This window comes from Phalacrocorax aristotelis, chromosome 2 (genome assembly GCF_949628215.1).
Source record: "Phalacrocorax aristotelis chromosome 2, bGulAri2.1, whole genome shotgun sequence".
NCBI classification, from domain to species: domain Eukaryota; kingdom Metazoa; phylum Chordata; class Aves; order Suliformes; family Phalacrocoracidae; genus Phalacrocorax; species Phalacrocorax aristotelis.
This window is the reverse complement of record NC_134277.1, coordinates 63,137,582-63,163,418: the sequence shown is the minus strand read 5'-3', so window position 1 is coordinate 63,163,418 and position 25,837 is coordinate 63,137,582. Positions and strand designations below refer to the sequence as shown.

The 25,837-nt window shown below is 42.3% G+C and overlaps 1 protein-coding gene across 1 annotated transcript in view; it reads left to right on the top strand.

The window, feature by feature from the left end:
- The first annotated feature begins 17,613 nt into the window (after window positions 1–17,613).
- The window catches only part of TPPP (tubulin polymerization promoting protein), a 64,740-nt gene continuing 56,516 nt past the window's right edge, over window positions 17,614–25,837 (top strand). Inside the window, exon 1 of the mRNA XM_075083820.1 lies at window positions 17,614–17,751. The gene's annotated coding sequence lies outside the window, so the exon portion shown is untranslated. The remainder of the gene's footprint in view (window positions 17,752–25,837) is intronic.

Sequence of the window (25,837 nt, the reverse complement as noted above, 5' to 3'; positions counted from 1 at the left end):
ATTAATGATAATTTAAATACAATTATTTAAAGCTTTCCTTAATCCAACTTTCTATAGTTTTAGCATTTAGCCTTGTGGGAAACTGGACTATTATAACAAAGGCTGTAATGACTAATTGAAAGAACTAGATGAAGAATGTTAAAACTCAAAGCTTTGTACCACTTTTAATTTGTACTACTCTGCTGAAGAATTTGAAGGGTAGCCACACAAAACCAGAAAGAGGGAAAATGCAATAATTCAATTTCTTCCAAGCAACTGAATTTCCTGGAGAGTGTCCAAAGTATTGCTGTTCTGTATGTTCAGAACTGGCTGATCTAAATCTCAGAATTTTTCCATAGCCTTTGGCCATTTTGTATCAGTGTTTGTTTTTATTCCATAATGGTTAACTGGGTGGCCAGAGGCATATAGGGTATGCACGTGAAATTCTCCTGTGGCAAAATGACTAAAAGCTTTTGAGGATCTCACTCACAGTGGCTTACATGAGGAAGAACAAGTCGTGCTAAAGGCAACTGCAGCAAGAGTTCTGTTCTAGACACATGTAAAACAAGCACTTGCTTAGCAGATTACCAGGACTGTCAGGATATAAATTTTTTGTATGCTGCAAATAGAATTTAATATAACATTATTTCTCAAACAGTGTGATTTAACCTCCAGACATGTCCTAATTTTTTTCACCTTATTTATTTACTTGTTTGTATGTTTGTTTGTTTATTTGCTTGGTATTCTTTGTTGGGAAGAATTTTGTGCTAAGCTTTGCTGGGTGAAGATTTTTAACTTCCTCTGTAGGGTCTTTGCCTCACAAGTGTGACCTGGGATGGAAATAGTAAGAGTCAGACCACCCTCCAATTTGTCCTACATTCACTTTAAATATCCAGTGGAAGGCTGCATTTATGTGGCATGAAGAAAAACATAATGTAGAGCACATGTATGGATAGCTAGGGAAATCAAAAGGGGAGAATTAACTAATCTTGTATTGCTAATTAGAAAATCTTATTTTGACCACATTCTTACCTTTTCTCTTATGGGAGAAGCCCAGAAGATGTGGGCTTTTTTTCCAATTCCATTTTATGACTGTGAAGAAGTTACACACTCAGCTGTAATAAATAGCAAGCATAAACTGCACAGTGCTTTTCATAACATGACTGTTTTCAGTACCTTGTAACATTGAAATAATTTGGACTGAAATCTTGCATGAGATATGTTTCAGCCACTAATAAAAAGTCCTTCATAGGGGGAACCTGGCAAAAGAGTTTGGCTCTTCCACATTTTAAAGGAGAGAGGATCACTGGCCCATTTTACACGTTTTATGTTTTTTTTTTCCTTTGGAAGACTGCACTTATCAGTACTTTGCTGTTTGGGGAAACAGAAAAGAAGGGGAAGTTGGGAAGTTTCCAGACACTAGAGTAGTATGTTTTGTTCATGCTAGAAAACACTTGCCCAATGATGAGACATCTGTTTCTACATGTTCAGAAGACTTGCTAAAGCTTGAAAGACGTTCATGGGTTACACGGGCTGAACTGGCCTCTCTCCAATGGCTTGGAATCCTGCTGTGCTAATTGCCAGCATATGCAGATTTATCGGTTTTTCCTCCTCTCTTTTCATTGGTACCCTGGTGCTATGGGACAGGGAAGTTTAACTGACTTGAATACAGAGGTGAAACTAGTAGAAAGGTAATGAAATCTGGGAAGAATTGAAGATTCCAGAGGTACTGTACAGTGATGTGTCTGGACTCCTCGCTTGATTCAGGGGTCAGAACCAAACTCCTAATAGTATGAAGGACCACAAAAGTGCAGAGAAGTAAGCCACTGTCAGGAGAGTCCTGTAATCTTTGGTGCTGGTGTTGGGTGGTGCTGCGGCAGGAGTGTTCATGTAGGGAAAGAGAAAGGGAATTCTGCAAGAAAGCAGCTGTTTTCACTAGCAAGTAAGTCCTAGAACTAGACCCTGGAAAACACCTGTTTTTTAAATGGGAACTTTTAAACAAGGCTATGTGGCTCTGCACTCATTCTATGTCATTGTGCCTAGTTAATAGATGTCAGCAAAAAAAAAAAACCCAGTAACATGATTAATTGTCCGTGCAAAAGCTGGTGGAGAGTATAAAATCTGCCATTCTAATCCTGATAAACTGTAGAAAGTACTTCAAGCAGTCAATGTTGTCTATCTACTCTTCCGTAAGACTGTCTCCCTTAAAAGCCTCATAGACAAGCTGTTGCTGTGGGGGCTGGATGAGCAGACAATGAGGTGGATTGAAAACTGGCTGAATGGCCAGGCCCTGAGGGTGGTGATCAGCAGTGTACCCAAATCAGACTGATCCAAATCAACTATTTGGAGGCCAGTATCAAGCAGTGTACCCTCCCTGGGGGGCAGGGTGCATGATGAGTGCATTCCTGTTTAGCATTTTCATTAATGACCTGGATGATGGGGCAGAGTGTTCCCTCAGCAAATCTGCAGATGACACAAAACTGGGATGAGTGGGTAATAGGCCAGAGGGGCATGCTGCCATCCAGAGGGACCTGGACAGGCTGTAGAAATGAGCTGACAGGAACCTTGTGAAATTCAGTGAAGGGAAGTGTGAAGTCCTTCACATGGCAAGAAATAACCCCGTGCACTAATACATGCTGGGGACCACCCAGCTGGGAAGCAGCTTGGCAGAAAAGGACCTGGGGGTCCTAGTGGACACCAAGTTGAACATGAACTAGCGATGTGCCCTTGCTACAAAGAAGGCTAATGTCATCCTAGGCTGCAGTAGGAGTGCTGCTGGCAGGTTGAGGGAGGTGCTCCTTCCCTTCTACTCAGCACTGGTGAGGCCACACCTGGAGTACTGTGTCCAGCCAGAAGACTGATATATATAGGGCTACTGGAGAGAGTCCAGTGAAGGTCCACAAGGATGATTAAGGGACTGGAGGAAGCTCAGGTGGAAATCTTTTTAAAGTCCATAAATAACTGAAGGGAGGTTGCACAGAGGACAGAGCCAGGCCCTTTTCAGTGGTGCCCAGTGATAAGATCAGAAGCACAAGCTGAAACACCACCTGACCATCAGGAAACACTTTTTCACTGTGATGGTGACTGAGCACTGGCACAGGTTGCCCTAAAGGTTTGTGGAGTCTTCATCCTTGGAGATATTCAAAAGATATCTGGATGTGGTCCTGGGCAACTGGCTGTAGGTGGCCCTGGTTGAGCAGTGGAGTTGGACCAGATGACTTCCAAAGCTCGTTACCAACCTTACCCATTCTGTGAGTCTGTGATATCAACTAGTAGATAGGAATAGAAAAGGACCGAAGTAGTGTTGCCAGTAGTGGCCTTACTTCCTCTGTTACGGCAGTTATGGGCAAGCAGTTACGTGCACAGGCCCTACATTTCAGTGCTGTAGTGAAATGTCAGGGAGGTGTACTATGGTGCTGTGATACAGGGCCCACAAGAACAGGCCTGTGGGTCGAAAGCGGGCAGACCTTTATCAGTGCTGCTTTCTTTAGTTCATTTGAAAAAGTAGAACTGGGCTTGGTGGCCTTGCAGAAGGAAGTGAAAGGAAAGCAGAGAACAAATGTGCAAGACTCTGTATGTTCACCTGAGTGAGAGCAGAAGAGCTGAGATGCATCTGCACTGTGTCTTCCCAGTGTGAGAACATGACGTTGCAGGCACGGCACCACATGAGAGTGAAGAGCCAGCCTGAGCCCAGCATAGACCCAGGACAGCGAACACTGAAAACATGAGGCAGCCATGCTCAAGTGCTCAGCAACAGCACTTATCAGGCCAAACAAACCTTGTGGAGCCATATGTATATTTGCCCTGCTCCTCCTAGCCCTTTTAATACCATCTGTATTAATAGAGGCAAACCAACTCCCCTACCCCCTAGCCAGTGGCACACTGTGGCACTTCCTCTCTGGCCTCATCAGAAAGATGTGCCCAGGTTTCAGCTGTCTGGTTGGGAACCATTTTCTAACAACTGCCTAAATTTTTTTCATAGTCCATGTATGCCTGGTCTGACAGTGTGCCCCTTTAAAGAGCTCTTCTCTGTCTCTGTGTAGGGGGAAGCAGTCACACAGCTGTTTCAACAGGTTAGTCTATTGAAACCTAGCCATCTTTTTGTATTATTCTCTTGTGAGACAAGTTACCCATTCACCTGAACATTGTAGTATCTCATCTTTCTCTCTGTGTTACTTTAAGTCACCTTATGTTTCACTAATAAGCCTGAATGGCCACAAATACTTTCCAGTCTTACTGGAAAGCACTGTTTAACACAATTTTAGAATGTGTTTGCATTTTCAATAATCTCACTATAGTTTTGGTTTACTGACAGCTAATAAGTGTCTTTATGTTTAGTTTTCAATTTTCAGTTTTTCTTCAGTTAGTGCCCAAGTTTTCATATTTTATACTGTCTGCTTGTAAGGTGTTGCTACAGTTCTCAGTCACCTGGTTTTATTGTTTAATATCTTCCTCCTCTAAACGGCCTGTCTCTCCCAGGTGTGTTGCTTTATATGGGTGTTCTCTTTTCTTGGGCCTCAGTTAAGGAACATGTTAAACCAAAAGCCCAGATGTTAAACCAAACACCCAGGCCCTTTAAGGAACACAACCTTTAACATCCATCTAGTTAGGGCATGGAGCAGGAAAGACACTGTTCTATTTTGTTGTATGATCTTGAAGAAATAATTTAATCTCTCTTTTTTATTTTCTCTCTTCTGTATCTTTAATATAAGACCTACCTTCTTCTTTTAATGTGTTTTGATGTCTAGGAAATTGAAAAAAAACCAAGCAAGAACAACTTTTAGTTGTTTTAGAAAGCCATGGGTGTATGAAAAAGTTCTGTCACAGGTTACTATACCCTAGGAGGCTGGCATCATTTCAGTGATGAGTATTATGATGATGATGATGATACTCACCACTGAAATGACCCGGATTTGACTTTCTTGGCCACACATGATTCCCTACACTGAGCATGACTGTCAAGGTTTTGGTACTGGTGCAGCTGCAGGGGTGACCTATGTAGGACGAGGTCTGGTACCGCCCTGTGCTGGTCACAGCTGCTCAGCAACAGACAAGAAGCCAGTTCATGGCACCTCTGCAGAACCATATTTAAGAAAGGGTGGTAACCACTAGGAGACATAAGGCAGAACAGGGCTGGACAAAATGGGTGCACAAGGAGAGATGCCAGGGCAGTACTAAAGCATGCAGCTGTCTGAGCAGGGGCTAGAGCAACATTCCACCCAAAAAATATCTAGAGCAAAAAGCCACTGATTAGAGGCAGAGAGGAGACACAGGGGGAGGTATGACTCCAAAGGGCTCCAGGCTGGTGGAGGAGCCCATGCCGGAGCAGCTGAGTAAGAAACAAGTAGCAGCAAAAGAAAAGGAACGACAATGCACTGACCCCAGCCTCCTGCACCAACTGTCCTCACCAATGGGACCAAATGTAACTTGCGGCAATGACACTGGAGACCAGAAGCAGGGTGGGGAGAGGTGTCTAGATGGAAGCTGAGGAGTTTTCACTGAGTGTATATTTGTTTATCATTATTTCTCAATATTGGAATCAATAATTAACTTTGTTGATTGCCAGTTGACCACATTAGGTAAAATCCTACAACCTGAAACTGTTTGGTTTTTTTTCAACTGTGACACTCCCCCATATATAGCAGGGAACAGACCTGTTCTCCTATGTTAGACCGGACCAGGAAAGGGTGCAGACACCTTGCTGGGAATATATGCTACTTTTTATTATAGACTGTTGTATCTAAATTAGCAAAGTTCAGTGCAGGGTCAATTGATGTGGCAACTAATGTAAGAAAACTCTATTCGAGACCATACAGAAAGGGATGGTGATTTTATTTGAAAGGATTATATAATAAAGGATTTTATTTTAAAGGATTATTCTTGATCAGTAATCACATCCTGGTTCTCTGGGCATACCTTTTGTACCTTTTTATGTTGACAGTGATTGTCATCTTTTGCTTTTTCATCATGTCCTCCTTCTGACAGTCATTAGGCAACATCACTAATTTACTAACTATCCTTTTGCCTCCTTCTCTGAAGAGTCTGTCCTTTGTTTCCCTAAACTAGGTATCCTGGTAAGCTGCATGTTTGTGTGCTGAGATTGTGTCAACATGCTGTTCTGCAACAGGGGCTGGGGTGTGGGTGAAGCGAGAGATATGATGCAGGGCTCTTTCTGCAGCTCAATAAGAAAGGCCTGACAACAAATGGCTTAATAAAATAGCTGCTTTAATAAGACAGAATAAATAAGACAGAATAAAAAGAGGAATGCAGATAGGGAGTAAACCTTTTGTCCCTTCAGATGCTGAGCAACATGCATGCAGCATCAGATGGATCCTAGATGGATTTTGCCACAGTAGACTGTGCAGATACCATCTGCGGAGAGAAGTGCCTCTTCTTTGGTCCTTTGAGACACTAAATAATTTTCTTACAAGAAAACAACTCTACTCCTAAAGGTTGTTGACATGAGAACTTCTGGCTGCACTGTTAGACATGGGCAAATATGCGCAGGTGGCGCAGCAGGTGGTGCTGAGCAGGAGCTGCCTGCAGGTTCCTCTGCTGCAACCAGCTGGCTGAGGTGACCCTGCAGCCATGGGACACACAAAGCACAGCACAGCCTGAAGGCCATGCTGGATGTGCAGCACAGCACAGTGCAAGCTGCGCCTTGAGCTCATGCAAGCTGTGATGTGCATCACGTGCTCCTCCACGTACAGCAGTATCCCAGCCAGGATCAATACACCAGCTGATCTAGGTGTTATCAGCACTGGTTGTTTGTTTTTCCCCTCTGCTTTCACACTTATACATTTCTATTTATGCTTGATTTATACCAGTCTTGATATTTCTGTTTCTCTGCAATACTACATATGCTGCTTCAAGAAACATAGTGTGAAATTCTGACTCTCTCTCAGTGCTTTTCTTCCCATCATCTCAAAAAAGATATGAGTTTAGCCTCTGAAAGGTTTTACTTGAAAAAAATACCTATTTGTGAAACTAGATGTCTTTTAAATTAAAATCCACTAAAATCCAAAATACGGAGCTGTATCAGTCAGTGTACCCCATCTTTTCCTCTTGCCATCAGGGGAAACACAAGAGTGGATTATCAGACTGGTGGCCGTGAAACACAGTACTCTGATTTATTGTACCAAAACCTATTCTGGACATAAGTAACTTGCGGAAGTGTTCTGAGACAGTCATTATGTAACCTGATTTTTTTTAGATGCTTCTGGGTGTAGTTCAACGTATAAAGAATGCCAGTGCAAAATATAGTCGCTTTATTGCTGACTTATTTTGCTGGAAATAAGTAGTCTCTGTTGCACATTGTAAAACTTTGCCAAATAGTTTTCACACAGATTTGTCTCTATAATGCATGATGCTTTTTTTTTAACCCTTATATTTCATTTTGGTTTTTTGCTTAGCACTTTTCTCCTTTACCCAACTGGTAGACCAACAGTGCTTTTAAAAAATATTTTCCACTTGTACTTAATAAACTGAAGTAGTATTTTTTTAAGCCAATAATTTATGAATCGTTGGCTTCCAGGGGAATGTAACAATTCACCGAGCCAGAGCTTTTGAAACTGAGCTATAGAGCCCAGTTGAAATGGTAGCTGCTACATCACAGCTTTGAGTACACCGCAGTCAACTGCCGTAAGGACTCTGATGTCCTTAGAAACCTGAAGAAGTTGACCCTCTGATTCCAGTTATTCTCACATCTCTCTGCCTTATGAGACAAATTCATATTTCTGGCTCACATTAGAAGTTCTACTGCTGTAATAAAAGAGTGTGGGAGCATATCAAACAAATTTCCAATGTTAAAACCTTTTTCTTTTTTTGTTTGGTAATTTAGTACTAGTGTTGGGGTTTTTTTGTTGTTTTCCTTTTTTTTTTTCCCAGCACATCAAGTACTGCAGCTCTGTGATGCAATCAGAGTACAAGTTATTGTTCTTCTCCTAAATAGGATATATATGTCCAACATAAAAGCATAAAGCTGACAAACTGTGTACTGTTTGCTCTCGGTATCTCAGCTGACATGATTTTAGTGATCATTTAACCATAAGCATTTAAATATGATTTGAGACTGTTCTAGGAAAAGCATAATCCCATGCTGGGGTCTAGCAATGCAAACACTGTAGTTTTGTTGTTTGTCAGACATGGCTTGTATGGCTGCTACGTGTGAAAAGAAAAGGAAAAAGAAGAGAAAAGGAAAAAGAAAAGGAAAAAGAAAAGGAAAGAGAAAAGGAAAGGGAAAAGGGAAGGGGAAGGGGAAAGGGAAGGGAAGGGAAGGGAAGGGAAGGGAAGGAAAGGGAAGGAAAGGAAAGGAAAGGAAAGGAAAGGAAAGGAAAGGAAAGGAAAGGAAAGGAAAGGAAAGGAAAGGAAAGGAAAGGAAAGGAAAGGAAAGGAAAGGAAAGGAAAGGAAAGGAAAGGAAAGGAAAGGAAAGGAAAGGAAAGGGAAAGGGAAAGGGAAAGGGAAAGGGAAAGGGAAAAGAAGGACATAACAAACTTCCATATTTGAGGCTTTGAATGTCCTCTAGCAATTCATGCCTGATTAAACCTCAGTTTAATGCCCGATTTCTTTTCTTCCCTATACCTAACTGCTCTTGTTCACTGCAAGATGTTCACACTCCAGTACAGTGGAAGCAGCAGAGCATGCTTCCATGTCTCAGGTATTCCCATTCATAGTCTGACACAAAGTAACCTACCTGTAGCAGTACTTTAATACCTGAGAGTATGAAATTGACTGTTTGAGATGTGGACAAATATTCCACTTGGACATCCTGTTACAGTGGTAATAATAATGGAAGAAGTCTAAACACCTGAAGACAAGGACATCTTGATCAGCTTCATCAAAATTTGACAAAGAGCGTGTCTGTGCCTTTTAGTGTGAAAAGAAAAGCCTTCACCTCCATTGGGTAGCAAAATGTTTCTTGTATTAGCTGTCATTATTGACCAGAAAATACTCTGATTTTACTCTAGGTGACTGGTTGCTTTGTATTTTGTAGGTGCTTGGCTTTTGTTCATAATAGATGAAGGTCTAAATTAAGAGTGGGACTCGGCTATTCAAATAGTTCTAAGGGACAAGCACTAAGTAGCAAAATATTACATTAGACCTAAACCAAATAACAACACAGAATATGAGAGCCTTTATTTTATTTGGCCCTTTCCTTCTTGTCACGTTGAACAACATGCTCCCTACGTACTACAGAACAGATTCAGTTTTGTTTTGTTTTTAAACTGACTTTTCTCTGGCTTTATTTACTAACAGTATGTGAGAAAGTAAAGGAACTGCAAATGAAATGCTAACTCCTTTTATGTTGATGGTAAAACTCTTGATTTTAGTGGGTCTAGAAATTCACGTGCTGATTCTATGCTGAATTACAATAAGTCCACATGTGGTACCAGCGTATATTTACACTGATGGGATGAGCTCTGACAAAGCTCTGTTTGTCTTAACACCACTAGAAAAAGAAAGTATCACAACTAAGACTGTTGGATAGGCTTATATTATTGTCTCTAGCCAAGAAAAAAAAGATATGTGGTAGCTGCTTGTATAACAATCACTTAGTTTTAACACAAATCTACATCTCTTATCACTTCATGTCCTAATCAATGAACACTTGTTAACAGTAGTCTGTTATAAAAGGTCACAGTAAAAGAATTCTTACTTTTACACAAAGAAAATAGTTGTGGAATTTAGTGCCAGGGGCAATCAGCAACATTTGGGATGAACAAATGGGTGAATTAAAGAAATGCTTCATATGTTTTCATATCTGCTGACACAAAGTAATTTAAGCTAAACTGATCAAAAGCGTACCCAGCTTTTCACATTCTAGCAGCTAATTGCTGCGAGGACCTGAAGGGCTGCTTCTGTTCTGTGGGCAGTCTAGGTAAATTTTTTATCTTTCATTTTGACTTCCCCACCTGTTCCTGAAGCATTTGAGAATGTAGGTCACCTGAGGCAGAACAGTGTTGAAAAAGTCTTGCACTAAGAAAATAGTTTGGCATGGCCATTTCCATATAAATGCCATCAGGTTTTGTTTACTTTCTTAATTGCAATGCTGAACCTTTAGTATTAGACTTCACTGATGCTTTAACTGTAGTCTTTAACTACGAAGTCACTTCACATAAAGCTATTTAGTGAATGAAGGGCCTGCCTTAAAAAGCTTTTTTTAGAAGAACTACCTCTTGTCATAACCTTCACATCACTGAATGCTTCCCTGTTAAAGACTTTTTTTCCTTTTAAGTAATGGCTTTGTGCTACAATATCTCTATGCCCTTCAGATATCCTTACTCTAAAATAGATTATGCCCAATTTATGTCCACAAAACAGATGCAGAGGGAGATAGAGCATGTTGCTAGCTGCTCCATGGAAAGCCTGTACAGAATACACTGCTGGAATCCAGGTTTCTTAAATCTTGATCCAAATTATTGGATCTGCTGCAGAATTTTATCCTTTTTCTAGAGCTGTTCTGCATTGTCCTCCTTTGTTCCCTTTCACTTTTTGGTAGGGGATTGGGGAAAAGAATATAATGCGGGTTAGAACGGCATTCCATCTGAAAGAAAGTGCGTGTGATAAGGTACTCCCCAAAAAGGTCTGTGTGCAACAGAGAAGAGTGAATGAGACACGCTGGTTTTATCTTTACAGCTTCTGAAGATCTATGTGCTTGGATTCGAGCTCAACATTTTGTTAATACTGTTTTTTGATGGGAACTTTGGCAAATAAAAATAGGTAAGGAATTCTATCATGGTCAGGCATTTGGAGAGCTGTGCTCTGTGCTGTTAGGTGATCAAGATATTTCATTAATACATGTGCACATCTCCTGTACTCTGGCTTCTGTATTTGCATTATTTTATTATTCATTTATATTTCTGTAAAATTGATGAGTGGCACTGATTCCGTAAACATAATTAGATTAGTTTCTATACAAAGTTACAGGACACCACACTGCAAAATACAGAACGTCCTAAGTCAAACTTCTGTGTGTGAGAATAGTCCTTTATGCTTGTCTACCTATTTGAAATTCTGCCTCATTGTTTATACAGTTAAATATTCCTTGCAATTTTATATATAAAACATGTATTTGCACTCCTAGGCAGGGTCTGGCAGGTAGCTGGTTTTGCCCTTCTGTAAATGACTGAGACTATACGCACAGCTGTTCATAAACTGACTATGTGTAATGTGGCATGACATACTGACAATATGTATGTTGCACATACATATGCAAATGACAATGTATTTTTGACTGCTTGTATAACTTGGAAAATTGCATTTGATTTTCACCATATGGAAGACTGGGGTAGACTTGACTGATTTTCAGTTTTTGTAATTATTCCAAGAAGTGATTAAAAGAAAGCAACAACAACAGAAAAAAACCCCTATTTTTCTAAATGGTGTGGCTACCTGGCATTTAAAAATGATACCATTATTTTCATGGAAGTTTCAACCAAATTAATACTTTTTGATTCATACAAATATTCTGATTAAAGCTTATCACATTTGAAAATCACAAGTAAACTAAAGTGACCTTTTAGAATAATAATGTGATCTCGGTGGTACATTTTCCTAGCCAGGCCTGATGACTTGAAAAGTCTTTTTTAACTGTTTAATAGTTCTGGCTCAAGATGTGATGTAACTGCTGATTCACTGAGCACCCAGCATTTATGTGATCTATCCTTTTCTCAGTATTGCATCTCATCTCTCTCAATCTGGGAACTAATGCTGGCCACGAAGTTTTCCAGCTCTGGTGGAACTGGCTTAATGTATTAGCAAAGGAGTAGCCTAAGCAGAAAAGAATTCTCTGTCTTATAAAGAGCTAGGGAAGGAAGGAGGAAAAAGCAAAAAAAAATTTAAAATAACAAAACCTTTCAACAGAATTCGTATGAGAATAAACATCATAGAAATAACAGGACGAGCAGTAAGTATAGCAACTTGAAAAGAAGCTGTCAACTGCAGGAAGCAGAGCTACATCCCTCCCAGAAGACTTTGTCCTGAAATGAAAGAAGAACTGGCATGTTAGCTGACAGAGAGAATGAAGTAGGGAAATATGTACATTTTTATTTTTTAATAGATCTGTGTACTTCTCGTAGTGTTAATTAAAATCAGTAATATTCTGGAATTAGCATGAAATCTGGTTGTGCTGTTCTTATTGTGAAGCTCTGAAAAAGCAAACTGTAGGGCCAGTTTTTCTACTCTCTGTTGCCATCAGCCCAGAAGTAAGAAAGTTTGTCCTTAAACTGTGGTTTGCAGGAACTGCATTCTGAAAGTTCCTGCAGGACGCAGGGTATGGCCAGTGCCTGCACTCAGCTCCATTCCTGGATTCTAAGGAAACGTACTCCTGCTGCAGTGGCTTGGGAACGTCTGCAAAGACTGTCGGAGAGAATGACACTTGATCAACCATACTTTCAAATGCTCATTTAGAAGAGCAAAAGAGAATTTAGAATGCTAGGTCACACTGACAAATCATCAGGTCAGGTCACTTGTAAACTTACACAGTGGCTTCTCCCTAGAAGAAAAGATGGTATCTTTCAGCCACAGCTACAGCCTGCAAACACAGCTGTACTAACCTCTTGGGGAAATGCAACTAATCTTAGGATAAGATAGTGAGACCTCAAGGTCATGGTCAAAGGTCTTTTTTCCTTGTGAGGGCTTGGTCTTCCAGAAGAGATCGACATAATCAAGGGTTGGAGGACTCTCAGGATTTGCTGTAAGGCCCTGTTCTGTGGCGAAGCACTACTGCCTTATCAGTGTAAAACTGAACAGAATATTTTCTGGACTGAGAAAAATCATTCTTTGTGCAGGGGGATGAGAGGAGGCTTCTGGGAGCTCTAGGGAATTAATTGTAACAGTGTAATTGTGTCATGTAAGTGGAGAGTGCTGCAGAAATCCACAACATACATGTGTGTTGGCATTCACATTATTTTATTTTTTGAATAAATGACCAAGGCACACACAGAACTTGATGACAGCATTCTTGAGTTAAAAATGCAAATCAATGCAGACAAAGAAGAACTGTCCAATCTCCCAGTTTAAAATATGGAATGAGTTCATTTGCACACAGGATTAAAATTAATCAAAAACTACATTACTTTATTAAGGTAGTGTGAGAATATGGTGGGTTGACCTTGGCTAGCTGCCAGGTGCCCACGAAGTCACTCTATCGCTGTCCTTCCTCAACAGGAGATACAACAAAAGGCTCATGGGTCAAGATAAGGACAGGGATAAGGACACTCAGCAATTACTGTCACAGGCAAAACAGAGAAATTAATTTAATTTATTACCAACTAAACAGAGTAGGGTAGTGAGAAATAAGAACAAACCTAAAAACACCATCCCCCCACCCCTCCCTTCTTCCTGGGCTCAACTTCTCTCCCTATTACTCTACCTCCCCCACCCTGAGCAGTGCAGGGGGACAGGGAATGGGGGTTGTGGTCAGTTCACAATACTTTGTCTCTGCCAATCCTTTCTCCTCATATTCTTCCACTGCTCCGGTGTGGGGTCCCTCCCATGGGAGACAATCCTTCACAAACCGCTCCAACATAAGTCCTTCCCACGGGATGCAGTTCTTCATTAACTGTTCCAGTGTGACTCTCTGCCACAGAGCGCAGTGCTTTGGGAATAGACTGCTCTAGCGTGGGACCCCTGATGGGGTCACAGGTCCTGCCAGGAGCCTGCTCCAGCATGGGCTCTCCATTGGGTCACAGCCTCCTTCAGGAACATCCACCTGCTCCACCGTGGGGTCCTCCATGGGCTGCACGTGGGTATCTGCTCCACCGTTAACCTCCATGGGCTGCAGGGGGACAGCCTGCCTCACCATGGTCTTCACCACAGGCTGTAGGGGAATCTCAGCTCTGGTGCCTGGAGTACCTCCTCACCCTCTTTCACTGGACAGTGTCTGAAGAGTTGTCTCTCTCATATTCTTACTCCTCTCTCCCAGCTGTTGCTGTTGTGCAGAGTTTTCTACCCCTTCTTAAATATTCTATCACAGTGCTTTACCACCAGGCTCAGCTTTCGCCAGTGGCAGGTCCATCTTGGAGCCAACTAGAGCTGGCTCTGTCCAACACAGCAGCAGCTTCTGGCATCTTCTCACAGAAGCCACCCATGTAGCCCTCCCCTCTCCCCACTACCAAAATCTTGCCATGTAAACCAAGTACAGACAACCCCAAAATAGGCTTTTGTGAATTTATACTACTCTTTCATAAATATTAGTTTGGGAGGTGTAAAAAAGAAGCATCTTGAACAACAATTATCTGTTGAAGAAAGAAATAAAGAAACTAACCTTTCCTCTCATCCCCACCCTGTCCCCTGGAGGGTGAGCTACCTGGCAGAATGTGAACTAAAGGATGGAATGGACGCCAGCGAGGATTAGGTTGGCAGAACGTGCTTGCCCTGAGGTATCCTTAATTTCTTTTTGTGACTCATTTGCCTTTACCAAAACTGGATGATGGCACATTTTCAACAGTAAGCATTCACAACTAAGAACTAAATTAATAAATTCAGTTAAATCAAATTGCTAAATTAAACCTCTAAATCCCTCACTATTTGAGGATGGAGGGTCTTCAAAGTGTGACCGGAAATTAGGTGTTGTTAGGTTAATTGATAAAAAGCTCATCTCCTCACACTAAATGTAGCACAGAGCAACAATGGCAAGCAGGGGAACCTCCATCCTTACTGGGAACTCGAAGAAACAGATCCCCTGCCCCAGTGACCCTCGGGACCATCACAAAAGAAAACAGATGCCCATCATCCAGGTCTGAAAACCACCAGATGAGTATGGAAAGCCCTCCAGAGCAACTTACGGACTGAAGTGAGGGGCTACTGCCTAGGGCATATAGGATATTATGGGATGCAGGAGAATAGAATAGAATAGAATAGAATAGAATAGAATAGAATAGAATAGAATAGAATAGAATAGAATAGAATAGAATAGAATAGAATAGAATAGTTGGAAGGGACCTACAATGACCATCTAGTCCAACTGCCTGACCACTACGGGGCTGACCAAAAGCTAAAGCATGTTGTTAAGGGCATTGTCCAAATGCCTCTTTAAACACTGACAGGCCTGGGACATCAACAACCTCTCTAGGTCGCCTGTTCCAGGGTTTGAGCACCCTCTAATTAAAGAAATGTTTCCTAATATCAAGTTTGAACCTCCCATGACATTCAGGGTATCTTGGGATTGCATAAGACTTCTTACGGCATGTTTAGGGAGCAAACCAAAGGCAGACAAAGGGAGGGATCATGGTGGCTTGGAGAGGAACAAGTGTGGGTAAGTAGAGGGCTAAAAGGACAAAAGGATTTTCTCATGTGTAAACAGGTTGCTGGTCAGTACGTTTGTCTGGCCAAGCCCTGCACCTGGTCATCACCTGCTGTCCTGCCTTCTTCCATTCTAGAAATGGAATTTACCATTTCTAACTGTTTTCTTGGATGAGGCGACTTTCTGTTCTATGTGGGTGTGATCATATGGAGGTCTAAGTGTCAGCAGCTGGAGTCAGACCATGGATTATAGTGCCTGTATACTGGCAGTGTCATCAACTGGAGAGACTGGAATGAGTGAAAACAAGTGCCAACAACTGCAGTGCAGATCAGGGGTCCTATGTGTCTGTGGTGTGAGCAATTGGACCAAGTGAGAGTACAAATATCAAGCCAAACTAGGTGGAAAGGAGGTTAAGAGGCTTGGGAACAGGGTAAGTCTTTGGGAGTGAGGCAATTGGAGAAGCTGGCTTCCAAAGGGACCAGGAGGTGTATGCCAACTGATGGACAGGCTGTAAAATCTGCAGGTCAGCTAAGAGACTGCATGTGTGTGTATTTCTGTGTGGGAGGCAACTGGGGAGAACAAGGACGCAGGCTGGATGGACTGCATGTCTAAGCTATTGGGTAGTGTGTGCCCAGTTGCTGGAGGGATCCACAGTGTGCATGTTATGTGCTGCTTTGTGCAAGGAAATCTGTACCAGCAGAGTGGGACTGTGGGGTCTGGGGACTAGTGTGCCCAGGTGTCAGCAACTGGGAGACCTAGATCCACAGCCAGCTACTGGATGGACTGCGTGTCTAAGCCTAGCTACTGAGAGAGCTGTAGTGCATGTTTGTGAGTGAGGAGGTCTGTACCAGCCACTGGAGTATGGTTGCAGGCCTTGGGGGCTCAAAAATCTAGGGTACAGCAGCAGGGGAGATCGGGGATCCGGGGGATCAGCTCAGCTACCAGAGGAATCCACATTAGATATACATATATCTGATTTCCTACTAATGGACCTTCATCCTGATCAGCCAAAGAGGAACAAGAAGAGGCTGTTGGTGCTCTTTGTGTTTGTGGGAGTGCTGACTCTTTCTGTCTGTACTGATCCATTTATCTGTGTGTGTACATGTACATACCTGTTGCAGAAATGTGTTTGTATGTATGTGACTACTTGGAATACAAGTTTCTTAGCTGTATGGTAGGGACTCTTCCTGAGCCTTAAGCCAGCTCAAGTTTTATAAGGGGTAGGTTTCCTGTGTCTGCATTGTAAAGGAGAAAAAAATACAACATGAATTTGGTTTGTGCTCTCATGAGATCACAAGTGCATTTGCCACACTCTACCACAAAACCTTCCTTGGTAGTGCAGCCAAAATCAACTCTAATATGAAGGGGCCTTAAATAATTTAAGACATTCTGGGCCATTTGAATAATTGCCTTAAGATACTGAAATAAGAGTTTATAAACTGGTTTTATAATAGTTGATAAACTAATATGGTGCATCTTAAGGCAAGTATAGCTACATGACTATTTTTAAAAGGTAGCTATGTATCTATTCTGCATTTGAAAAATTGAGACTCCACTGAACATTAACTGGATGTTTTTGCTTTTCTCCCCCACCTCCGCAGATAGTTTCAACTTGATTCCAGCACAGCAGCTATCAAGTTATGGTCCACCAAGCTCTGCCGATCATCAGAGTCTGGTTATGAATTAATGAATGAGGATGCACAACAGTTCATTAGATTTCTGCTGACTCCTGAACCGTCTCTGTGCTCTCAGATCTCAGGCAGGATTGCTCCATATTAGGTTAGTGGCTGCTCCTCTCCGCTGTGCCAACCCTAGGCCTGCTCCCAGGCAGGCTGAGGGAACGCGAGGTTTTGTGGAACACCTACTGCGCTGCACAGCCGTCTTTCACAGGATTTTTATTTACTTGATGTAAACAACCACTGCTTCAAGCACAGCCGAGCAGCAATCCGGGCCCAAACCTGCCAAAGCCCGGCAGGGTACGGAGGACTCCGGAGCCCCTTGGTCTGGTCTCCGTTCCTCCCTCGGGAGGGGGGAATTGGATGCTCGAGATGGCGGAAGCTGCTGGACCTGGCCTCGGCTCCCGCGCCAGCCGGGGCGAGGGGCCACCGGCCCGCCCCGCGTCGTCGCCCCCAGTGCCTGGCGAGGGAGCGGGCAGACAGCCACCGCCTCCCGGCCCGGCCCCCACCTGCCCCTGCCCACCTGCCGCCGCGCACCGGGCAGGGAGGAGCGCGCACAGGCGCCGCCAGCCGCAACCAGCCATTTAAGGCAGCAAAGGCAGCAGCTGCCCTGCGCTAATTCATTACCTCAGGCTCCGCGGGGGGCGGGAGCGGCCGGCCGCCGGACAGCCCGCCGGGCCTATGGGGGCGGGCGGGCGGTACCGGGCGCTCGCCAATGCCCGGGCGGCGGGGGCGGTGCCTGTGCCTGCCGGAGTCCGCCGCGCCGGCTTGACAGGGGCTACCGACAGCGGCGGAGCCCAGACAAGCGTCAGGTTGGGCTGGCGGGACCTGCCGCCCATCGAGAGCTGGCGGTGAGCGGCGCCTCCTGCGGGGCGGGCGCGGCGATCCTCTCTTTTTCTGGGGTGTGGGGTTGGGTGGTGCGTGTGCGCGTTTTTTGTCCTCTTCCCCCCTTTGCAGCGCGTTGGATGCTCGGTTTCTCTTCGGTTACCGAAAACGCACCGGGGGGGGAGTGGGTGGTGGGCGCTGGCGGAGGGGGTGGCAGTCCCCGGTGCCACCGGCTGCCGGCCCCCACAGGAGGGGCGCGCGGCGCCCTGCCCTACCGTTATGTAACGGCCGCGGGGGGCTGCGGGCGCGGCGGCGGCAGCACGAGCACCGGCCGTTTTCCACCGCAGGATTAACCCTGTCTCCCCCGTTCCTCTGCGTCCCTCCCGCTCTCCCGCGGGAGCCCCGGGGCTCGGTGCGGAGCCGGTCTGCCGTGCCGGCCCGTCAGGGAGGGCCCCGGCCGCCGCATCTCCCGCCGCCATCGGGGAGCGAGGGGAGGGGAGGCAACCTGTGCGGGACGGGGGGTGCTGCGTCCCGGCCCCGGCGACACTGCAGCGACAGGTCGGAGGACGGGCGGTGCTGGCGGCTGGTTGCGAGCTGGCAAGCCCGGTTCTGCCGGCGGGCGGCTCCCGGAGGAGGTGGGTGGGGGGAAAGATCCACCTTGCGCACGCACCGAAGGTTCTGCATGAACTATTATATAGAGACAGCGACAAAGCCTCAGCCGCTGCAGCTGCTTCTTCTGCTTCTTCGTGTGCTTGTGCAGAGCAGGCGGTCCCCTTTTATGGAGGTTGGTGGGTAAAGGCGACTTGCCTTTGTTTTTCTCAAATGCCCAAGCGTCAGCTGAAGGGGCTTTGTCTCCGAGAACCGCACCTATGTGGCGTCCTCCATGACAACCAGCATCGGGTGGGGGAGACTAGGGACTGCAGAGTAACACCCGCAGCTGCAAAGCCAAGTACGGTACTCCAGGTTAAAAAACAGGACGAGACAAAATCCTGTGAATTAATCTGCGACCCCGGCTTGCTCGTTTGAAAACAAATACCCCTCTCTCCTCCAAATCAGCAGCGGTTGAAAGTATTTCTTCAGTCCTAGGTAAAAGCTCTTGTACCTCGGTGAAATTTCTCCACGGGGAAGTTGGGTGTGTGCTACTAGGTGCTGAACACGCATGTGAAAAGTGTGCATCTTTTACGTTAGACAGGTTTGAATCTTGCAGTATGTACTGCTGACAAGCAATTTCCCTATTCGTGTTTTGCAGGGTCTACGTGAGCAGGTTTAGGGATGGAAATTGTTTCAGATTTTTACAGAGGATTGCATAACTGCTTATGTTTATTTAAAAAGAAAAGGTGGGGCGAAACCACCCCCAGCCTCAAATGATGTGAGACTGTTTTCACCGACTTTTACTGAGCCTTTGCACTGTTTTCTCAACTAATACCGTTAAATAGCATGCTTTAGAAGATTGGCAAGTGTAAGAATGATAATGAAACATTAAGGTTTGGGTTTTTTTTTTCCCTCTAGTGCTGTGAAAACCTGGGGGGAAAACCAAAGAGATACCTATACACTTTCATAGTCTCAGGCTTAAAATAGTGTGACTGTTTATTGAATGTATACAATTTATTTATTTTTGAAATGTCAATGGCCATTTTTTTAAATCCTGTAGCGATAAGCCACTTATTCAAATTGTTTTTTACAGGCCCTTCCCCAATTCAACCTCACCCCTCCCAAAACCAAAATAAAATGCTGCTTTGCATGCTTTTGCACCTCTCTGGGTCACAGTCATATGCCTTTAAATAGTCTATCATTTGTAACTGCTGAAGTGTACGTCTAGTATTAAATCATAGTACGGTGTAATGCTTAGACAGCATGCCATGCAAGGATCAAATTGCAGATAAAGTTCACATAAGAATCTCCTGCAGTGCTTGCACTTGACCCTTGTAAATGTAAGAAAAGGTCTTTATAAATGGAAATATACATCCAACAAGTAGTTCTTTCTGTGCCCAGTTTAAAATGTGGGTTGACTGTGGTGAAAAATAATGTCTTTTTATTTAATTTTTATAGTAGGTATATTCATTCCAGTTACTTTCTGTGGGCAGCTATATGATATTATTTTTACTTCTATGATATTATTTTTACTTCTTGTACCTTGAACTTAATTTGGGGTGGAGGGGGGGGAAGGCTCTTTTAAGGATGCAGGCAGGCAGTTATGTCAATTTATGTTAAGATTAGTGTGTTCTGATTATAGATGCAATTAATTGTACTTTATCTCAGAATGCTTTAGAGAATAAACCATACAATGTTTAAACTTGATAACTTGCTGTCAAATGATAAGCTAAGATGCAAGTTAAAATTATATCAGCTATTTTTCTTGCTTTGCATACTTTGATTATGTAAGTTTTCAGTGTGAGAATGTGACTGTAGTCACAAGCTTGTATTATTTTATGAAGAAAAACTTATAATAAGAACAGTCTTTTCTGTGGTGCAGTCACTCAATGATGTCATGTCCTTTCTATTTGTACATGCATACTGCTTGCAGCCCTTGCATAAATGAAATGGACTCTTTTCAGTAAGCAAAAAGTGGGGGTTTTCTTCCTCCAAAAACTATTTCTATGCTGTGCATAACTGAAATGAAATGCAGGTATATAATTTTCACCCCTAGTGTTTCTTTGCCATACTGGCATGACTACTATGGGCATAAGTGCTTTTAGGTGCCTCTGCCAGTTAGTTGAAAAGAAATATTTTGCTTACAGTTTGTATTGCCATAGTGTCTGGGAGGTGTGATCAGGGACCTTAACTAATGTGTTAGGTGCAATATAACCGTGGAAAAAACTTGGGCCTGGCCTCCAAAATATAATGATCCAAAATACAGAACAAGACGTAAGTGGTACAAAAAAGAGGGAGTGCAGCTGTTGTTAAGAAGGATACATTGGTACATGTGTATGCATTAACCACCTATGTATTTTCTCTTGTATGTTAGAGCAAAGGGAATTGTAGAACTTAATGTAAGACTCACACAGTTCTCTGAAGGAAGTGCTGGTATGAAAGGGCACTCTTGGGGCATGTGAATAATGGTTAGGTTTTGGGGGATTTTAACATGTATTTAACTTGACTAAATACTGAAAGTTTAAATAAAATAATAAAAAAACCCAACCTACATCAACCCAGTATGAACCATGTTATTTTCAGGCTACTTAATTTTTACCATTCTTTAAATTTAAGGTCACTTCTTAAAATTTTGAAATGGAGTTTTCTTTTCAAAATCAAAGTGTTATATAGGAAAAATCACATTGTTTTGCCTTTCCCCCAATGTTTTCTATATGCTGTTTTAGCTCTTTCTTCCTCTTATCTCCCTCATCTGCCCAAACCCACAAAAAATACATAGTAACAAACACACCTTTAGTAGAAAGAAATTTCTTAGTGAATGCATCACCCTGCACATCCCAAATTGCCCATATATAGAAGTACTACAAGACTTTCCCATTGCAATGTAGTGTGGTTACTGGAATACTTTGAAACGTAGTAGTGAAAGTAACTGTACATTGAGAGGATGTTGGTAAAATACCCTGCTATAAATATGTCTTTAAGTACACAGGACCTGTACCTGTGGTACAGGAAAAGTATGCGTAACCTGTTCAGGTTTCAGGACGCTTTCTAACTGGATGTTTATCTCAAGTGCTGACGGAGCAGAACAGACTGATTTTGTGCTGGTCTTTTTTCTTGGCTCACAGTGGTATGTCCGTCAAAACAGATGGGAAGTTTTTCTGTATTCTTAGTTGTTATGTGCAGTGGGTGGGCAATTCAGTTGCTCCTGCTAAGGGGGAATCTTAACTGTGTCAGGACGCCAAGGTGGATGTAGAGAAGCCTAGGTTCTTACTCTTGCTAGTTGTCTTAAGGTTCCCTCTCCTTTTTCATTTCTTCCTCATCTTTCCCCTGGCTTGTAGTGTCCTGAGCGTGTGATATGAATTTACCTTGTCCTGGATAGAAAACTAAGAGCTAGAAACCAAAAGTATACGGACCAAAGCTTAAGTGCATTATGTGGCAGATGAAAATACTAAAGTACAACTGTCTTAATCTTATGATGTTAATTCTTGCCCAGTTTGGCTAATCTCAAGAATATGTTTGTGTGTCAGTGTTCAAATATTGGAGCGTTTGGCAAAATGAGCACAGAGAAACTTAAGGAAAAAAATCAAGGACATAACAGTTTTTGCTTAAATCTCTGAGGGATGCAGTCCTAGTTCAAACAAGTTCTTAAACGCACAGTTGAGGAATGGTGTTCTGTTGGATCAGTGCTGAGGAAATTCTTGCAGTGGAAATCCAAATGCTAGGAGGTCTTGCTCACAAAAGTGTTCTTTTGTTGTTGGTGACTCTGCTTGTTTTTAAATTAAAAACAAATCTGCATCTGTGTGTCTCATCCACTATTGGAAGGACCAGTACCCAAACAGTTCATCTTACAGGAGCTTATAGATGTGAAATAACTTATTGATGACCTAGCAAGGGAAGTATTCCGCTCCTATTTTGTACTGAGCTGTGGGTAGCTGAAAAAAAAATCTGTCCTTAAAGGTTAGTTTATTTTTTTTAGATTCAGACAAAACTGAAGCAGCAGACTTTAAGAATATAAGGGTTCTTTAGACAATCTAATGACTCATGTATTAGTTGCTTTCCGTTAGTTATCTGAGACCAATAACATACATTTGATGCCTTCCAGTCTTTTTGGATCTGTGACTCTCAAATCACTTTTTGATATACCATGAAAAAATGCATCATCTAAACAGTTGAGTCTCCTTTTGTTGTGTATTAATCAGTGTTGTGGTCACTTTCTTCTGTGAAGGCTGTTCTAGACACTGGCATGTATCCTTGTCTGTGTGTGGAACTGCAGAATATTTCTGTCCAGATTATTTCTTCATCTACCAATGACAGCAGCCCAGCAGAGTTCAGGATGAACACTTAGTAAGTGGAATCCTCATATGGGATAGTCGCATAATGGAAAAAAAAAATGCATGTTAAGAGGTCACCAGTACATGAATGGATGCCTGTATTTATGCTTTTGCCTTCATAGTTGAAACCTTGTGTAAGTGACACGGTGGCATTACAGTATATTGTAGACCTAGTTAAGAGTTATTTAGTTAGATAAAGGGGTTTTGTGTGGTTTTAAGTGTTGTCAGTTGAGCATGCATCTTTTAAAAGAAAAAAGAAAATAGAACTATTGCTGATAAAGGTGTCTGTATAGTTGCTTCATTATAAAGAGGTGGCAGTTTATGAAGTGATTCTTTGGAATGGAGGAATGTAATTTACTAAGAACCAAACTTAGTTTTCTATATAAGTGATACTGTAGCAGTAACTATGTAGGTAGATAGCAATAGTTTTTAGAAATGGAACAGTAACAGCCATTTGTCAGTAATCAAAATAATCTCTGTGCTTGATAATGAGTTTCAAAGGTTGTTCCTTTAATGGTATATGTAACTTAATCACAGTCTGAAATACTGTTTTGCTAAGGAGAAACATTGGACAACTTGATTAACGATCTTTTGTTACTCTGTGTCCTGCTGAAGGTCTTAAGGTATCTGTATGATCTAGCCAGCCTTGCCCTTGTCCACAGTGCTACGTATACATATATTGTTAAGAGAACTAGAGGTTCAGCCACGCAGTTTCTCATAAAGCCTGTGAAAGGATTTAATTTTCTTTAAGTAAAGATGGGTTTAAATGTAGATAGTTTTGTTAGCTTTCCTTGGTCTGCAGTGTTCTTAGCTCACTTTCCTCTGTGTTATATTAGGGAAAATGGATGGCTCTTTTTCAGTTCAGCATCACATGTGGAGAAATATGCCCAGAGCAGAATATAGAAGAGAAATGCCTTAACTCTGGTTCCTACTGATAGCTGTGAAGGAAGCTTAAGGGAAGCTTGAAGAGCATTATCTGAAGCATTGCATTTTATTAGGAGGATGTTACATTTCTCCAGCTGTTTATCCCTTCACTCAGCTTGAATGTTTATGCAAAAATGTGAGAGAAAGATTCCATCTGCTGTACTTTGTCTCTGTTTTTATTTGGCATAAATAATTAGAAATGGAAAATAAATGAGAAGTCCCTTTAACTGCAATTCTGTAACATTTTTAAAACATGGGGAAGATAAATCAAGTACTAAAATAGATTCAGTCAGACAAATTCAAATGCCTTGCACAGTTTGATAATGTTATGAATCCAATTCACTCATAAAATAGCACCTCTCATGCTCATTGAAATATTGCTTTCTTTTTTGGTTGGATTGGCTGGAAGGTCTTAAGAAATTTTAGATGGCAACTATTTGTGGTGCAGTGGATAAATTTTATCAAGAGTGTAGAAACAGATTCTGATAAAAATTACACTTGCATGCTTACCAACACTTGATGTGCAGGATGGATTAGCAGGAGAATGGGAGGTAAAACCAGGAAACATTTAGCATAAAACTACTAGGTTGTGTGCCTCTGAGCAGAATTCTTTGTAGTATGCCTATTTTCTAAAAGTCAATGACTTTTCAGGTTTAAGACCATCTAAAGAAATACCTTTAGGAATGCTGGTAGTTTGGCTACGCTGAGGAACTGAGAATGTAGGTGTGGAGAGGTTGAGGCTGACGTATTTGTAAGAGAATGGCACAGAAATAGGAAGTTTATTGTGAGGTTAAACAGAAGTAAAATTGTTAATGGTAACAACATATGATTCTTCAAATATTTCTGCAACACCAGACTTATCTCAACTTGCTGGCTGTGTTCACTGCAAGGGGTCCACCATGTCTCTCCTTTCCCCCTACTCTATTTCTAGTTCTTAATAAAATCAGTAGATTACTGGCTACTGTTTTCAGTATTCATTCAAATGTCTGATGTGATCACATGCATGAGAGATGCTATCTTACTGAATGTAGAATCCTATTTTTCTTGGCCAACTAAATAGATATAACAGATTAATCTGTAAAAGAATCTATACATCTGTCCCCTTTGGAAGGTGAGGATGTAGGCAAGATCAGATGGATTAAATTTGCCCATGAACTAGGGAAGTTTTTGGTCTGAATAACCGTTAAAAAGAGAAAGTGTGTTGGAAAGCCTGCATGCTCATACTTGGCTTAAGGAGTAGCAAAAAATGGAATAGAATGCTTGAAAGATTTTTGGGTTTGTTTTTTTTTTTTTTGTTTTTAAACCTACTGGTGATATTTTGCAGATAATAAACATTACCTTTGCTTATAAGTCTAGGGTTTGCACTGCGGATTACCTACTTGCCCGTCTCACTTAACAGATCATGGAGACAAAATGTATAACTGAATTGCTGGGTGGCAAGGAGTTGCAGAAAGGCTGTCTGGGGACTCTCCGTTTTGGATTATATCTTGGTGGATATTTAGGGTATGGTTGGGGTACCGTCTCCACTCTACCTTGTGGCCAAAGCGCTATGATGTGACTGTCGCCAAAGGAGAGTCTTGGACTTTGCATAAAAACAACAGCAAAAGAAGTTGCAGAACAGAAGGAAGTCAAGGAGAGAACTTGTAGAGTTATGCTGCTTGGTTGTCTGGGGCATGTGGGAGAAGGGATTAAGAATTTAGGGAGGGATCAGGGCTAAGATTGAAAATTTGAGTGGATATTTCATTTTAGGGCTATCTTATGGAAGTTACTGTCTTTGAGGTCAAGATGAGGAATTTGCACTGCAGGCTTTGGATTCTAGCTAGAGGATGACCCTGGTGCTCAGTGTAAACATAACTTTGGGGTCTTGTGGAGTTGTGTTGCAAGTTGCAGCACAGCTAGGTGTTGCACATGAGAAATAAGGTTGTCATATGCAAAGGTGAGCATTACAGGAAAGAGTAGATGTTAGTAATACCATTACTGCATTGCAACTGTGCCATTGTGCTATTGAGTCTTTTCTCCAAATTCATCAGTTTCAGTAGCCTCCTGAACAAAGGTCTGCTGAATGCTTTCTGCCATTAAAAAGTTCAAATTGAAAGTTTTCCTTAGTTTACAGGATTTTTGACCTCCTTTTAGCCAATTCTTGGTTGGTAAATATTCTAAAGAACAAACAGTTTTAAAATATGATGCCTTTTCTGTTAACTGGGTTCTATCTGAGGCTGTAATAAGTATCCACTGCAGTGTTCTAATCTTTTGTGCTGTCGTAGAC